The sequence below is a fragment of the Ahaetulla prasina genome, chromosome 2, assembly GCF_028640845.1.
Source record: "Ahaetulla prasina isolate Xishuangbanna chromosome 2, ASM2864084v1, whole genome shotgun sequence".
NCBI lineage: Eukaryota > Metazoa > Chordata > Lepidosauria > Squamata > Colubridae > Ahaetulla > Ahaetulla prasina.
The window spans coordinates 237,506,646-237,524,393 of NC_080540.1; the positions used below are offsets into that span (position 1 = coordinate 237,506,646).

A 17,748-nucleotide genomic window follows, 5' to 3' on the forward strand; every position below is an offset into this window, starting at 1 on the left:
TGAAAAAGCTCTGTCAAGTGTTCTCTATGTGAACAGCTCATCTTTTACTAACTACCCTTTCTTCACTCAGCTAAGAGAAAGAATGACTCCATGTCCAGTGTCCATATTCCATTCTTGAAATCCCTGTTTTCCGCTTATACACCTAGTAGGCAGTATTTTATTTAGTGAATGTGTCTCATTAATAGCCAAAAATAAGCTCCCGTTTCTTCTTTAACAGATATTTAAAGTTACTGATAGACATTCATAACTTCCTCTTTTTTTTTAAGCAGGAGTGTGGTTTTTTTTCACTTAACATATAACAACAGAGTTGGAAGGGACCTTGGAGGTCTTCTAGTCCAACCCCCTGCCCAGGCAGGAAACCCTATACCATCTCAGTCAGTTTGTTATCCAACATTTTCTTAAATTTTTCCAGTGTTGGAGCATTCACAACTTCTGCAGGCAAGTCGTTCCACTTATTAATTGTTCTAACTGTCAGGAAATTTCTCCTTAGTTCTAAATTGCTTCTTTCCTTGATCAGTTTCCACCCATTGCTTCTTGTTCTACCCTCAGGTGCTTTGGAGAACAGCCCGACTCCCTCTTCTTTGTGGCAACCCCTGAGATATTGGAACACTGCTATCATGTCTCCCCTAGTCCTTCTTTTTATTAAACTAGACATACCCAGTTCCTGCAACTGTTCTTCACATGTTTTAGCCTCCAGTCCCGTAATCATCTTTGTTGCTCTTCTCTGCACTCTTTCTAGAGCAGGGATGTCCAAACTTGGCCCCTTGAAGAGTGGTGGACTTCAACTCCCAGAATTCCCCAGCCAGCAACTTGCTCATATTGATAGCTCATGCTGGCTGGGGAATTCTGGGAGTTGAAGTCCACCACTCTTCAAGGGGCCAGGTTTGGACACCCCTGTTCTAGAGTCTCAACATCTTTTTTACATCGTGGCGACCAAAACTGGATGCAATATTCCAAGTGTGGCCTTACCAAGGCATTATAAAGTGGCACTAACACTTTACGTGATCTTGATTCTATCCCTCTGTTTATGCAGCCCAGAATTGTGTTGGCTTTTTTAGCAGCTGCTGCACACTGCTGGCTCATATCTAAACGGTTATCCACTAGGACTCCAAGATCCCTCTCACAGGTACTACTATTGAGCAAGGTACCACATATACGGTACCTTTGTATTTTGGTTTTTTTGCCTAAATGTAGAACCTTACTTTTTTCACTGTTGAATTTCATTTTGTTAGATAGCGCCCAATGTTCAAGTCTGTCAAGATCTTTCTGTAACTTGAGCCTATCTTCTGGAGTGTTGGCTATTCCTGCCAGCTTGGTGTCATCTGCAAATTTGATGAGTTCCCCATTGATCCCCTCGTCCAAGTCATTGATGAAGATGTTGAAGAGTACTGGGCCTAAAACAGAGCCTTGGGGTACTCCACTGCATACTTCCCTCCATGTGGATGTAGTTCCGTTGAGGACTACGCGTTGAGTGCTGTTGGTCAGCCAGTTACGAATCCATCTGGTGGTGGTGCTGTCTAACCCACATTTTTCTACTTTATCTAATAGTAGGTTATGGTCTACTTTATCAAATGCTTTACCTGTGTGTTTTTTCACAGTTTGCATTTGGCCCGAGTTCCAATGCTACAGAAAAATATACTTAATTTGCAATGGTGCATATATCCATGAATAATACAGACAGACATTTTCTGTTTTCAAACTTGCATCTTTTCAGAATTTCAGGGGTATGCATGCCTATACTCAAATGAAACAAACAATGAGATGGTTTTTAAGGTAAAACATACATGATCTTTCAAATCTTTACTTTCCCCAGAATTACATCTGTCTGCATTACTGTGTGTTCCATATAATGCCTTATGAATACAGCAGCTCTTGCACTGAAGTGTAATTGTAACTGAAGTGTAATTAAATATAATTAAAAATAGAAATGAGCAAAGAGGAAAAAAATACTTCACCTGTGTGCTTTTTCACAGTTTGCATTTGGCCCAAAGGAATTTTTATCAATGCATATTTTTTCAAGACAGAGTTCCAATGCTACAGAAAAATATATTTAAAGCATTGAAGATTAGAACGAGACCGCCTGCTGTTACCCTTTGCCTCCCACCGACCCGTACGCTCGCACAGAGAGGGTCTCCTCAGGGTGCCGTCCGCCAAACAATGTCGGCTGGCGGCCCCCAGGAGTAGGGCCTTCTCTGTGGGGGCAGTGGCGCTCTGGAACGAACTTCCCCCCGGCCTGCGTCAAGTGCCTGATCTTCGGACCTTCCGTCGTGAGCTCAAAACATATTTATTCATTAAAGCGGGACTGGCATAATTAGGGATGTATTTTAATTGGGTTTTTTAATATTTTTTAACTTCTTAATTTAAATTTTAATTAACCAGCCTTTAAAATTTGCTCTTTTTAATTGTTGTTTTAAATTGTATACATTCTTGTTTTATTTTGGCTGTACACCGCCCTGAGTCCTTCGGGAGAAGGGCGGTATAAAAATTTAATAAATAAAATAAAATAAATAAATAAATAAATAGAACTGAGCTCAGCTGGAGCTGTTTGACACCAGTAAAAGTAGTTTACCAATCTCATTAAAAGAATTAATGGAAAAGGGAGGGATATCATAGAAAATACTGCTTCTCTTCTCAGAAGCAGAAAATCATTTTAAAATGATTTTAAGAATCAAAGTTATACTGCCAGATAAAATGGCCATGGACCGGAAGCTAAAATTTCCCTGAAGATTTTGAATAGAAAATCATAACTGTGAATAAAGCATTTAATAGCATGCTAATGTTCATAGAGATATTTCAAAACACGTTATACTGTATATAGTCAAGCAATACCCCAATCCAGCCTTTGCATTTTGTTTAAACTGTCCACAATAGTGACAAAACACATCTGGAATTGCAAGGTTGTTAGTAACCTAACTGCAAGAAATCTTTACTATAGGAAAAGAAAAATAAAAGCTTTTTGCCACTCTTGGATTCTGCTAGAAGATTTAATAAACCAAAATTAATTTGAAAGTGACACACTAGAATCAAAGTAAGCTAGCATTCATTTTCCAAACACATAACCTAGTGGTAATTAATAACAAGAAAATAAAAACACCCCTATACAGGTGTTTTTACAACCCCGATTGAAACCAAAATTTCTATTGTTAAGCAAGAAAGTTGTACAGTGAGTTTTACCCCATTTTACAACCTTTCTAGCCACAGTTGTTAAGTGAATCACTGACCTTGTTAAGTTAATAACACTGAACCTGGCTTCCCCATTGACTTTTCTTATCAGAAGTTGCAAAAGGGGATCATATGACCCCAGGACACTGCAACCTCATAAATATGAGTCAGTTGCCAAACCTCTGAATGTGGATCATGTGACTGGTTGTAAGTGTGGAAAAACGGTTGTAAGTCACTTTTTTCAGTGCCGTTGTAAGTTCAAACAGTCGTTAAATGAATGGTTGTAAGTCAAGGACTACCTGTATGGGAAACTTTTCTGTGATATAAGCTTACGTCTGGCTCATTTGTGTTTATGAATGAAAGCAATGTAATTTGCATTATTAAAAATGGTTATTAAAACTATTTACCTTACCTGTTATATAAATTAGGGGAAAACATTTACAAATACTTCACACTTTTAAAGATAGGGTACAAATTTATGGGGATTTTAAACATCTCTATAAATACTTACCAAACTGCAATAGCACTCACATGAACAATAGAGATGGCTGTATTTTTACACATCCGCACACCAGTCGTCAGAAAGAAGGGATATCAAGACGATGATATATCCTTTCTTAAAACAGCAGCATTCTTTTTGGAATGTAATCTCCAGGCTGCCGGAAGGCATTTCACAGAAATTTGCTTGCTTTGTCCAACACCTGAAAAAAATGAATGCATCTTAATTCTATAATAGGAATTTGTGGTTGCTGTCATATATAAAGGCAGGGATTATTGGAACCAAAAAATGTCAGTCAGTAAACCAAACTTCCTAGTTGGTTCTATTAAATCTCTATTTACTCAGTGTATTAGTTGTAATATATTTGTCAAGCCAGCATCTTCTGCCTAGAGGTTGTGCTAAATCTCTGTTAAATCTGATTTATACTTACTTGGCTCAGAATTTAATATCCACAATAGCTGGAAGAGCTGTTTAGCTTCCCACAATGTTATTAATGGTGTATCTTTGCTGGCATCTTAATAATAATAATAATAATAATAATAATAATAATAATAATAATAATAATAATAATAATAATAATAATAATAATAATAATAATATTTTAATTGTATACCGCCCTTCTCCCGAAGGACTCAGGGCGGTTTACAGCCAAAATAAAAATACAGCAATACATACAATATTAAAAACAAACATTAAAAAACTTATTAAATTTGGCCTAATATTAAAATACAAGTAACACTAAAAATTAATAAAAAATTAAAATCCCATAAAATCAGCTAAAAATTGAAATTAAAATTCAAGCCAGTCCAGCAAGACGAAACAAATAAGTCTTAAGCTCGCGGCAAAAGGTCCGAAGGTCAGGTATTTGTCGAAGTCCAGGGGGAAGCTCGTTCCACAGGGTGGGAGCCCCCACAGAGAAGGCTCTTCCCCTGGGGGCCGCCAGTCGACATTGCTTGGCTGACGGCACCCTAAGGAGTCCCTCTCTGTGAGAACGCACAGGTCACTGGGAGATACAAGTTGGCAGTAGGCGGGCCCGTAAATATCCCGGTCCTAAGCCATGGAGCGCTTTAAAGGTGGTAACCAATACCTTGAAGCGCACCCGGAAGACAACAGGCAGCCAGTGCAGTCTGCGCAGGATGGGTGTTACATGGGAGCTCCGAACCGCTCCCTCTATCACCCGCGCAGCTGCATTCTGGACTAACTGGAGCCTCCGAGTGCTCTTCAAGGGGAGCCCCATGTAGAGAGCATTGCAGTAATCCAAGCGAGAAGTAACAAGAGCATGAGTGACCGTGCATAGGGCATCCCGGTCCAGGAAGGGGCGCAACTGGCGAATCAGGTGAACCTGATAAAAAGCTCTCCTGGAGACGGTCGTCAGGTGATCTTCAAACGACAACCGCCCATCCAGGAGAACGCCCAAGTTGCGCACCCTTTCCATCAGGGCCAATGACTCGCCCCCAACAGTCAGCCGCGGCTGCAGCTGACTGTACCGGGGTGCCGGCATCCACAGCCACTCCGTCTTGGAGGGATTGAGCTTGAGCCTGTTCCTCCCCATCCAGACCCGTACAGCTTCCAGACACCGGGACAGTACTTCGATAGCTTCGTTGGGGTGGCCTGGGGTGGAAAAGTACAGCTGCGTATCATCAGTGTACAGTTGGTATCTCACCCCAAAACCACTGATGATCTCGCCCAGCGGCTTCATATAGATGTTGAACAGGAGAGGCGAGAGAATCGACCCCTGCGGCACCCCACACATAAGGCGCCTCGGGGTCGATCTCTGACCCCCTGTCAACACCGTCTGCGTCTGGTCAGAGAGGTAGGAGGAGAACCACCGATAAACGGTGCCTCCCACTCCCAACCCCTCCAACCGGCGCAGCAGGATACCATGGTCGATGGTATTGAAAGCTGCTGAGAGGTCTAATAGGACCAGGGCAGAGGAGTAACCCTTATCCCTGGCCCTCCAGAGATCATCCACCAACGCGACCAAAGCTGTATCCGTACTGTATCCGGGCCGGAAGCCGGACTGGAACGGATCTAGATAGACAGTTTCATCCAGGTACTGGGGTAGTTGACATGCCACCACACTCTCTACAACCTTCGCCGTAAAACGAAGGTTGGAGACTGGACGGTAATTTCCTAAAACAGCTGGGTCCAGGGAAGGCTTCTTGAGGAGAGGTCTCACCACCGCCTCTTTCAGGGCAGCGGGAAAGCGGGAAAATCTTCAAACGTATTCTCAGCTAGTCCCTCTTTATGGGATAAAATGCTGAAATACATCTGTATGAATATTTATGGAGGTCATTGCCATTGCTGAAGAATTGTTGGCAGAGGTATTTTAGCTATGGAATATGGAACTTTTGGTGGGGGGGAAATTCATTGCTCTCATCCTGCACATGGCATTAAATAGTTCTTAGAAAACAGCAAGATAGATGAACATCATTAAGTATCCTATGGATGTACCGGTACATTAAATAAGTATCCTATGGATATACCGGTATATAAATATATCTAGACCTCTTTTTCCTTCTACCCCATTCAGGCATTAAAAACCTGTGCAATCAGCATTAAACTTCCAACTTTTATTTTATTGTATTGTAATTGGTCTCCAACAGCCACAGAATTTATGTGTCTGAAGGTTTGGTTTTCAGGGGGAGATACCGTAGATGTATGAAAAGGCTAAATTTGGCATTATTTAACCATAAAAAGATATTAACAAAATCAGTGAGCTTACTTCAGAACTTCAATGACACGCATCGATCATATGACTGACATGGGCCCTTTTGTAACAGCAAATGGTTGACCTTTGGGTATTACGCTGTCGTGATATTTGGACATTCACCTCGCCGCTGGCCTCATCCCAGCTGTCCACCAACCATTCATTGCCCATTATTGCCACTGGTGTTCCTGTTCAATGTTTCCTTTGTAAGACAGTGGAGAGGAATGGTTGTTTTTGATTTATGGTACAGGTGCCTAATCTCTGCTATGGGATTAATTCTGTGTCAGCCTATTCGGAGTCTATTAAGGGTGAGAGTGGGGAGGCTGGTTTAGAGTTTAAGTCTGCTTTCCAAAGTTATTGTATAGGCAGTTCTCTGCTGACAACAGTTCATTTAGTGACCGTTCGAAGTTACAACGGCACTGAAAAAGTGAGTTATGACCATTCTTCATACTTACGACTGCTGCAGCAGCCCCATGGTCACATGATCAAAATTGGGACGCTTATCAACTGTCATGTATTTATGACGGTTGCTGTGTCCTCAGGTCTCGTGATGCCCTTTTGCGACCTTCTGGCACACAAAGTCAATGGGGAAGCCAGATTCACTTAACAACCGTGTTACTAACTTAGCAACTCCCTTGAGAACTGTGACAAGAAGAGTTGAAAAATGGGGCAAAACTCATTTAACACCTGTCTCACTTAGCAACAGAACTTTTGGGCTCAATTGTGGTCGTAAGTCGAGGCTTGCCTGTAGTCTTCTAGAATCACAGCATTAGACTCCAACAGCTCTCCTAAAAGGATTCAGATTCAGAAGGCAGAACCGTATTACTAACTTTTTATTTATTTTATTTATTTATTTGATTTTTATACCGCCCTTCTCCCGAAGGACTCAGGGCGGTGTACAGGCAGAATAAAACCAACAAAGAACAATATACAATATACAAAGTTAAAATCAGTTAAAAACTTATTAAATGAGCCTGAAAAATTTAAGAAATTTACCATAAAACCAAAAACCCCATTAAAATTGCTAAAAATTTGAGTTTAAAATTTCATTCAAGCCAGCCCCGCGCGAATAAAGAGATATGTTTTCAGTTCGCGACGGAATGTCCGAAGGTCAGATATCTGGCGTAAGCCCGGGGGGAGTTCGTTCCAGAGTGTGGGAGCCCCCACAGAGAAGGCCCGTCCCCTGGGGGCCGCCAGCCGACATTGTTTGGCGGACGGCACCCTGAGGAGTCCCTCTGTGAGAGCGTACGGGTCGGTGGGAGGCATGTGGTAGCAGTAGGCGGTCCCGTAAGTACCCAGGTCCTAAGCCATGGAGCGCCTTAAAGGTCGTGACTAACACTTAACGACTGTAGCGATTCACGTAAGAATTGCAACAAGGAAAGTCATAAAATGAAGCATAGAGCCCCAGCATTAGACTCCAGCAGTCCTCCTAACAGACAAGGATGGGAGGAATGCCTTGTTAACACTGGCTGAATTTTTATCTTTCCCAGAAAGGAGAAAGAATTCTACATGGGTGAATCAAGAAAGGTAGAAGCACATACTTGCTGACTGCTTTGTTTTTAGACTTCTGGTATTCATCAGAGGAGGAGCAGTTAACTCCCACTTGCAAGTCCTCCCTGGTCTCTTCTTGATAAATACCAGAAGATTAGGGGAGGAAAAGCAGCTTAAAGAGCAGGACATAACTTTTTCCATCACACAAGGAATTCCTTACCCGTCTGATTCCCCTGTGACTTTCTTCCCTTCCTGAGAGGGCAGGAAATGGTGAGGGGAGAACTGGTATTAAAGCACCACAGCTGTTCCTGCTTTTTGAGACTTGTAGAAGGGAGTCCTTTGGGGCAGCCAAAAGAAGAAGGTTTTAAAAAGGAAATAATAAACGAAATATTTTAAATGTGATCTTTGTTTCTAAAAGCGGGGGGAAAAACCCCATCTAAATGCAGACTACATACACGCATACAGGATATATCTTAACTATTTAAAAAAATAACAAATCCACTGATCCTTCAGGGTTATCATGACACAAATCTGTTATCAAATCAAACTGTTAACAGCTCATAAAATACTTTATGCAGGATTATTCATTGTTCATGTTTTTAGATCAGAACAATTAGCAAATTTATTTAGAAAGAACAGAGTTATTTTTAAAGAAGAAATACAAACAAAACTTCAAGGTTTAACTGGCCAGGAGACTAACTTGGTCTGCTTAAAAATCTAGATATATTTAAACACATTGGTGGATTTTTTTCTGAGATTATCATCTTTTTTTTCTACAAGGGGCTTCATTCTTAAAAACTACATCATAGAAAGTTGCAACATGATTTTTCCCATGTTAGGAGCACCTGACCTACTGTTTAGGGCTGGTACAGATAGGTGAGGATATATATTTGTTTGGCTAGGATATATATTTAAGGGAAGTGGCAATTTGGCCATTTTGGAAGTAGTTTGCCTTTTCCAAAACTATTCTGAAAAATGATGTGGTCTGAAGACTTCAGAGAAGAACCAAACCTGTGATAATCAAACAGTACTACTGTAGATTAAGGATTTTGGCGAGCCAATGCAAAACTAAATTTGGAGGCTAAATTTCTCCTACCATGCACAGAGGACACGGTGACCTACCGGTTAAGATGCTGGGCTTGTCAACCAGAAGGTTAGCAGTTCAAAACCCAAGCATCATGTGATGGGGTGAGCTCTCATTCTTGCCTCATCTCTTGCCAATCTAGCAGTTCAAAAGCATGCAAGTGCAAATGCAAGAAGGTACCACTTCGGTGGGAAGGTAACAGCATTCCATGTGCCCTGCCCTGGCACTGAGTATAGTCATGCCGGCCAGATGACCACAGAAGCATCTTCAGACAATGCTGGATCCCTCAGCTAGGAAACTGAAAAGAGCACCACCCTCTAGAGTTGGACATAACCAGTGGTGGGATTCAATTTTTTTAACAACCGGTTCTGTGGGCGTGGTTTATTTTGGGGTGTGGCTGGGTAGGCGTGGCTGGCTGGTCATGTGACCAGGTGGGCGTGGCTGGCTGGTCATGTGACTGGGTGGGTGTGGCTAAAAAAAGTCAATTTTGACCAGTCCTCGCACTTTTGACCGGTCCTCGCACTTATGACCATCCTCACATTAATGCCCATTGCAGCATTTTTAGCAACCAAGTCACTCATTTCACAACTGCTTCTCTTCACCACGGTTACAAGATAGGGCGCAAAATGTAAAATGTGAGGACAGTCGTAGGTGTGAGGACCGGTCAAAAGTGTGAGGACAGGTCAAAATAACTTTTTCAGCTCTCTGAGAAGTCCCTTTGCACAAAATGCTGCAAACAGGCATAAATGATGACCGGTCATAAGTGTGAGGACTGGTCAAAAGTGCGAGAACCTGTCAGAAATCACTTTTTTCAGCCCTCTGGGTAGTTCCTATGTACAAAGGACTACTCAGAGGGCTGAAAAAGTTATTTTTGACCTGTCCTTGCACTTTTGACCAGTCCTCGCACTTACGACTGTCCTCACATTTTATGTTTTGCACCCTAGCTTGTAACCGTAGTGAAGAGAAGCAATTGTGAAATGAGTGACACGGTTAAGAATGCTGCAACAGGCATAAATGTGAAGATGGTCATAAATGCGAGGTCTGTTCAAAGGTGTCAGAACCTATCAGAAATCACTTTTTTCAGCCCTCTCGGTAGTCCCTATGCACATAGGGACTACCCAGAGGACTGAAAAAAGTGGTTTCTGACAGGTTCTCACACTTTTAACCAGTCCCCACACTTATGACCGGTCATCATTTATGCCTGTTGCAGCATTTTTAATAGCCATCTCACTCATGTCACAACTGCGGTGCTTCATGTGACCAGGTGGGCGTGGCCAGGTGGTCATGTAACATAGCTTCTTTGCCCTAATGACAGTTTGCTGCAATGTTCATAAGTGTGAAAAACGGTCATAAGTCACTTTTTCAGTGCCATGCTTGTTAAACCAATTATCAGAACAAATCCATTCTCCCTCCCTCTTTCTCTCCATCTTTCTCCCCCCTTTCTCTCAATCTTTCTCTCCTTAATCTCTCCTTCTCCCTCCTTCTCTTTCTCTCCATCTTTCTCCCCCCCTTCTCTCCTTCATCTTTCTCCCCCTTCTATCTATTCATCTCTCTTTCTCTCCCTCATCATTTTCTGCCCCCCTCTTTCTCTCCATCACTCTTTCTTCAAATGGGGTAGGGTAGGCTGGCCCTGCCCTGTATTCTAACATTTCTTGCCTGAGAATTTCCTGTATATGAATCCTGTTGTGGAGTCTCATAAAATGACACTGTTTTCCCAATCAAGCAGTTATGTACGATTTTTTATTTAAAATGCATCACAGTAATTGTTAATTACACCTGCCCAGAGAGTCATCTCAGTTCTTCCACAATTGTTGTGGCTGAATTTATAACCTGGCCTCTAAGTTAACTCAGTTTCTGAACAATAAATCGGCTGGGTTCATGCCACATTCTGAGCCCCCCAAAAACTACTTGCATCCAGTTACAACTCCAAGCTGGAGAAAGCTAAAGAGGGTGTGTGTTAGCAGGAGAGAAATATGAGCAAGGAATCAAATAGTTAATTATCAAATAGTCAAATAATCAAATAGTTATTATAGATAATTAATAATAATTATCTATACGATAAAATCGCTCAGCTCCTGGACGGTCTGGACCGACATTGGGATGACCCAAGCGAGGGAGAGGAGGCACGTCTTGTCGAGTCTGTTTGGGATGAGTTTGACCCTGTGGCTCCCGAGGATGTGGACAGGTTGTTGGGGTGGCTTCACGCCACTACATGTTTACTGGACCCGTGTCCGTCCTGGCTGATACTGGCCACTCAGGAGGTGACACGAGGCTGGCTCCAGAGGATTATCATCGCTTCTTTGTTGGAAGGGGTTTTCCCTGCCGCCTTGAAAGAGGCGGTGGTGAGACCCCTCCTCAAGAAGCCCTCCCTGGACCCAGCTATTTTGGCTAATTATCGTCCAGTCTCCAACCTTCGCTTTGTTGCGAAGGTTGTAGAGAGTGCTGTGGCGCGACAGCTACCCCAATACCTGGATGAAGCTGTCTATCTGGACCCGTTCCAGTCCGGCTTCCGACCCGGATACAGCACAGAGACAGCTTTGGTCGCGTTGGTGGATGATCTCTGGAGGGCCAGGGACAGGGGTTATTCCTCTGCCCTGGTCCTATTAGACCTCTCAGCGGCTTTTGATACCATCGACCATGGTATCCTGCTGCGCCGGTTGGGGGGATTGGGAGGCACCGTGTATCGGTGGTTCTCCTCCTATCTCTCCGACCGGTCGCAGACAGTGTTGACAGGGGGGCAGAGGTCAACCGCAAGGTGCCTCACTTGTGGGGTGCCGCAGGGGTCGATCCTCTCACCCCTCCTGTTCAACATCTATATGAAGCCGTTGGGTGAGATCATCAGTGGCTTCGGGGTGAGATACCAGCTGTACGCTGATGACACCCAGCTGTACTTTTCCACCCCGGGCCACCCCAATGAAGTTGTTGAAGTGCTGTCCCGGTGTTTGGAAGCCGTACGGGTCTGGATGGGGAGAAACAGGCTCAAGCTTAATCCCTCCAAGACGGAGTGGCTGTGGATGCCGGCATCCTGATTCAGTCAGCTGCAGCTGCGGCTGACTGTTGGAGGCGAGTTATTGGCCCCAAAGGATAGGGTGCGCAACTTAGGTGTCCTTCTGGATGAACGGCTGTCGTTTGAAGATCATTTGACGGCCGTCTCCAGAAGGGCCTTCCACCAGGTTCGCCTGGTTCGGCAGTTGCGCCCCTTCCTTGATCGGGATGCCTTATGCACGGTCACTCATGCGCTCGTTACCTCTCGCTTGGATTATTGTAATGCTCTCTACATGGGGCTCCCCCTGAGGTGCACTCGGAGGCTTCAGTTAGTCCAGAATGCAGCTGCGCGGGTGATAGAGGGAGCTTCGCGTAGCTCCCGTGTAACACCGCTCCTGCGCAGACTGCACTGGCTACCTGTGGCCTTTCGGGTGCACTTTAAGGTTTTGGTTACGACCTTTAAAGCGCTCCATGGCTTAGGGCCTGGGTACTTACGGGACCGCCTGCTGTTACCACATGCCTCCCACCGACCCGTACGCTCTCACAGAGAGGGACTTCTCAGGATGCCGTCCGCCAAGCAATGTCGGCTGGCGGCCCCCAGGGGAAGGTCCTTCTCTGTGGGGGCTCCCACACTCTGGAACGAGCTTCCCCCGGGCTTACGCCAAATACCTGACCTTCGGACCTTTCGCCGCGAACTGAAGACATATCTTTTCATTCGCGCGGGGCTGGCTTAAATTTTATTGATTTTAAATTTTCTACCACTAATTTTTAAAATGGGGTTTTAGTTTTTATATATTTTTAAAGTTTCAGGCCAATTATAATAAGTTTTTTAAATTTGCATTTTAAACTGTATATTGTATTGTTCGTTTTTTACTTTGCCTGTACACCGCCCTGAGTCCTTCGGGAGAAGGGCGGTATAAAAATCAAATAAAATAAATAAATAAATAAATAAATAGTTCGGGGTTAAGAAGAAACAAAGATAAGAAGGGAGAAGAAAGAAAACTCATGTTGCCGGAGGGAGCAGAAGCACCAGCTGTTTGGGAAGAACGGAAGGAAAGAAATGCAGGAGAAGAGATGGGGGGGGGCTACGATGGGGACGGAGACAAGAGACCGCAGTGAGTGATGGGTGGCTGAAGCCAAAAGTCATTGCAAAAAGGGATGCTGCCTAAGGAGCTGGTGACGCCGCTGGGCCAAGGAGAAGAGGTGGGGGGAAAAGTGGGGGGAGGCATGAGGGGCTGGGTAGGAGGGGAGAGAAATAGCGAAAGGAGGGCTTCAAAAGGAGGGGGTGAGGAGAGGGGCGACGAAGGGTAGAAGAAAAGGGAGGGCTTGGTTCAGGATGGGCGCGGGGAAGGGAAGAAGCGCCGGTGGAGAAGTGTGAGGGGTTTTGCTCCTTCTATGCCCACCACCCCCTCCTTCCTCCCTCCCTCCCTTCCTTCCCTCGCTCCCTCTGCGGCCTGCATTCCTCTCCACTTCCCACGCCCCCCTTTTGCACCCAGGTCGAGGCAGAATTAGCAGGCCGCGCCTCAGGCCGGTGCCCCCTCCTCCTCCCATCCCCGCCCCCATCACCACCAGCAGCCTTCCCTTCCCTTCCCAAAGCCGGATCTCCCTGGGCTGGGCCATGACCGAGTCAGCTCATCCCCATCACGCCGAGGCCAGATCCGCCATGTAAGGAGACGAAGCTGAACCCATATTGACAGGCAAAGGGGGTGGGGAATCGGCGGTGGCGGGAAGAAGGGAGCGCGAGCGGCTGCTCATGCGCCCGGTGGTGCCGAAAGCTGTGGGGAGAGGCATTGGAGGGGGGGTTTACTGTGCTGAGGGCTCACAGCCTAGCGGAGTGTAGAAGCTGCAGCAGCTCCCTGCTTGTCAGGGTGATGGAAGTGGCTGCTAAATTGTGGGGGGGAAATTGAATGGAAAAAGCTGGGATGAAGATGCCCCTCCCCACCATTACTTAACGGTGTCTGTCGGCGGCCGCATAGCGCTTGGATCGGGTGGGCTGCGAGGCCACCATACAAGCATCTCTCTAGCCAGCGATTAAAGCGCCTCGCTGGCCACGTGGCCAGTGAGGCGCTTCAATCACTGGCTAGAGAGACGCTTGCATAGAGGCCTGCTTCGGTCGGTGGCCTTGCAGCCCACCCAATCCAAGCGCCACGCGGCCACCGACAGACACCGGTAAGTAATGGTGGGGAGGGGAGGGGCAAGGGGCGGGGCAAACCAGCAATTTAACAAACGGTTCGGCCGAACCATCTAGAACCGGCAGAATCCCGCCACTGGATATAACTCAACAGTGGAAATCGTTATATTTACCTTTACTTGTATGCACAGTACTAAATTAACTCCCCAATTTACAGTATTTGCAAATTCAAAATGTCTTGTTTTATACATTTTATACATTTCATCTTTATTTCCATCTGTCTCATTGATGACATAGATAAGTGCCTCTATAAAAGCTTAATTTGGTGAATATTAATTGTCATTCCTAAGGAAATTTTGCCTTTTTTTAATCTTATCCAGAATCGTTTATATTTTATTTTGGCTTTTCTTTTTAAATTCACCATTCCGTTGTATAAAATATCCTTTTACAAAAACTTTGCTCATATGCCAAACTATCCATACTTATATGCCTTTATTGAGATTATTTTCAACATTCCTTTAACTTTTTTTTAACCAGGCCTCCCCCGCTTTTTCTTTCTGTAACAACAAGTCATTCAATCTCCACCTAAAAGATACCTTGCAGCTGTTCTCAAGATACATATCTGAACCTTGGGAGCAATTTAAGGTAATGTGTGTGGAGCTGGTATAATTATTTCACATTGTTTACTGGAGTGATGGAAGGAGGAGGAGAGGAAAAAAATACAAGAACCAGGTTCCGAAAGTATTGCTTACCAATTTACTCCATAGACATATTGAAGGCCAAATTTAATTCCATAGCAACAAGTTAAAGCATGTGTTAATGAAAGCAGACAGTTTGTTTCTGTAGAGTAGAAATAAAAGGAGGTTAATGAGAATTCTGGATCATAGAAATATTATTTGAGAATGTTTCTCCTCGATTTCCTCTATTTCTTCTTTCCTTCTCAACCCAATAGTCTCACATACAATATGCCAGAATTTACAGCATTAGATAATCAAACAGTCACACTAAAAGCCTCCAAAGTATAGCTACCTGAACCCTTTAATTCACAGTAATATTTCCATTATCTGGTATCTGGAATAGCCAACAATGAAACAAGGAGCAAGATGATAATGAAATTCTGTCTGCTTGTGCCCTTCCAGCCCAGAATGAATTCCAGATGTTGAAGGAAGGACCTATACATGTGCCTTTCATCTGGAATCAGACCTGTGATCTCACTGGACAATGCTACCCTTGCAGGAAGGAGAGACAACTGGAAAATGTAGTCTTGAATGTTGCTTTGCAGTTTATATAGATTTTCACAGATTGAGAACAGGGTTCAGTTTTGAGATGACTCTTGGCAGAACAGCCCTGTCATTCAGCAGTAGTTCTGTCAAGTTTCTGGGATTCTTGGGGGTACCTAAGAAGGCTTGAAATGAATGAGCTGGATTGCTTATCTTTTTAAATCAAAAGATTGGGTGGAATATTTGAAATAAGGTTGCAGTATTTTGCTCACTTATTTAGAAGTGAGGTATCTCTTAACAGATATGTGTAGCATTTTGAGCTCAATATTTAACAACATGTTGTTAAATTAGACTTAAACTATTAAAAGTTGGATTTATTACTATTTAAATAATTACATTTATTTTCTTGTTTGAGTTTAATAAGACTTTCTACTAAGAAAATCCGAATGGCCATCATTTTGCAGCTTTCCTGCCATGAAATATTGCTTTGAAGTTCTAGCAAGAGATCCCAGTTATGGTATACTTTTGATAGAAGGACAGTATAGATCCATCTGGGATGGTTGTCTTCTTCCACTGAGAATGCAACTTCAGGTGGGATGCACATGGAGTACCAAAGAAGGAAGGGGACATCCACCTAGTGAGCTAGATTCACTGAACCAACCCTGGTGGTCCATAGGATAAGGCATCACATTATCCTCACAACTGTCCTACCGTGAAATATTTTCCTCTTTTTAATTCTTTTAAATTTAAAGAAACATTGGAAGGCCATTATGTGAATGAGGTCAGGACTGTGGTGGATATCTGCAGGATATCTTTCCAAAACTCAAACTAAACTGGACCAAATTGGATGCAGGGAAAAAACACAAAGAAAGAAATGACAATTTTGAAAATAGCTAGAACTGGATAGGGTATGCAGAGAATTTTTTAAAAAAGATTTCCCAGTGTATTCCTATGGAAGAGACAGATAAATAGCAACTTAGCTCTAAATATGTAGGAATGACCTTGAAAAATGGAGAATAGCCTCAGCCAGGGCTAGGGGTAGGGGTGGGCTGTTGCGGGCCTTCGACAGGGCCTGTGTTTAACTCATAGAATCATCTATTGCAATGTCCTTCCTGTTAAAGACTACTTCAGCTTCAATCACAACAATACAAGAGCAAACAATAGATTTAAACTTAATGTTAACCGCTTCAATCTTGATTGCAGAAAATATGACTTCTGTAACAGAGTTGTTAATGCTTGGAACACACTACCTGACTCTGTGGTCTCTTCTCAAAATCCCCAAAGCTTTAACCAAAAACTATCTACTATTGACCTCACCTCATTCCTAAGAGGTCCGTAAGGGGCGTGCATAAGAGCACAAACGTGCCTACTGTTCCTGTCCTATTGTTTTCTTTCATTATATCCAATTAATATAGTTGTTACATGCTTATGCTTATATATATATATGCTTATATATTATATAGTTACTTTCATGCTTATACTTATATATACTGTTGTGACAAAATAAATAAATAAATAAATAAATAAATAAATAAATAAATAAAAATATCAACACACACTTAACTATACTGCTAATCAGAATGTCACTGAATACTTTTTGAAATGTTTAGCTGAAATCAAGCATTTGCACAATCCAAATTTTGCTTGTTTCAACAAAAGCAAGGAATTTGTCTTGGTGCATATGCTCTCAGTGTACATAAAAGAAAAGATACGTTCATCAAGGTACAACATTTATAACACAATTGATGGTCAATATATCAATATATATAGAAGATAAAAGGCGTTCACATGTATGTTCCTCCATATCCTTACTTCAGCACTTTTACTCTTTTTAATTAAACTGCATTTTGCTCTTATCAAATAGAGGGACAAATTCTGTCAGCAATTTTTAAGCAAAAACCGATAGATTGTGGCAAATCCATCGCATATTCTTTTTTCTATAATAATTGTATTAAAGATCATAGCTGTAATAGTAAAAACTAAGGCAAATTAAAACGAAAGGTGGAACAGCTATTTCTTAAACTAGAGACAGAATCTGGTAAATTAACTGACATTGGTGTGGTTTAAGGATACAAGCCTTGAGGGGAAAAGGGAAAAAGAGTTAGGGTGGTGGGCATAGCAGCCGTATCCAAAGGAGGGATCAAAAAATGTTAACATGATAGTTGGGCATGTGATCAAAGCGTTGTGCCTTCTGTGTACCTGTTGATGTTACGTGCATGTCCAAAGAGTCATGGCTTGAATTACTCTACTGTCATCCTGAGTTATGTGCCATGGTGCATTTAATGCTTTCTAATAAATATATTTAGGCCTGCAGCCTGAATTGGTATATTATGACCATTACTAAATACACAAAAATACCCCAAGAAACCCTGTGCTCTTAGCTTTAAATTTGACAGAGATAAGCTCACCTCTTTGGCCAAAATTCTGTGGTTCAAATAAAGTAAATCTCCATTTGTCATGGGTTGT

The 17,748-nt window shown here is 43.0% G+C and overlaps 1 long non-coding RNA gene across 1 annotated transcript in view; it reads right to left on the bottom strand.

The window, feature by feature from the left end:
* Positions 1–1,628: 1,628 nt before the first annotated feature.
* Positions 1,629–17,748, bottom strand: part of LOC131191253 (uncharacterized) — a 45,947-nt gene continuing 29,827 nt past the window's right edge. Inside the window, exons 4-5 of the long non-coding RNA XR_009153454.1 lie at positions 3,674–3,863; positions 1,629–1,734 (exon numbers count right to left, since the gene is read on the bottom strand). This is a non-coding gene — a long non-coding RNA (uncharacterized LOC131191253). The remainder of the gene's footprint in view (positions 1,735–3,673; positions 3,864–17,748) is intronic.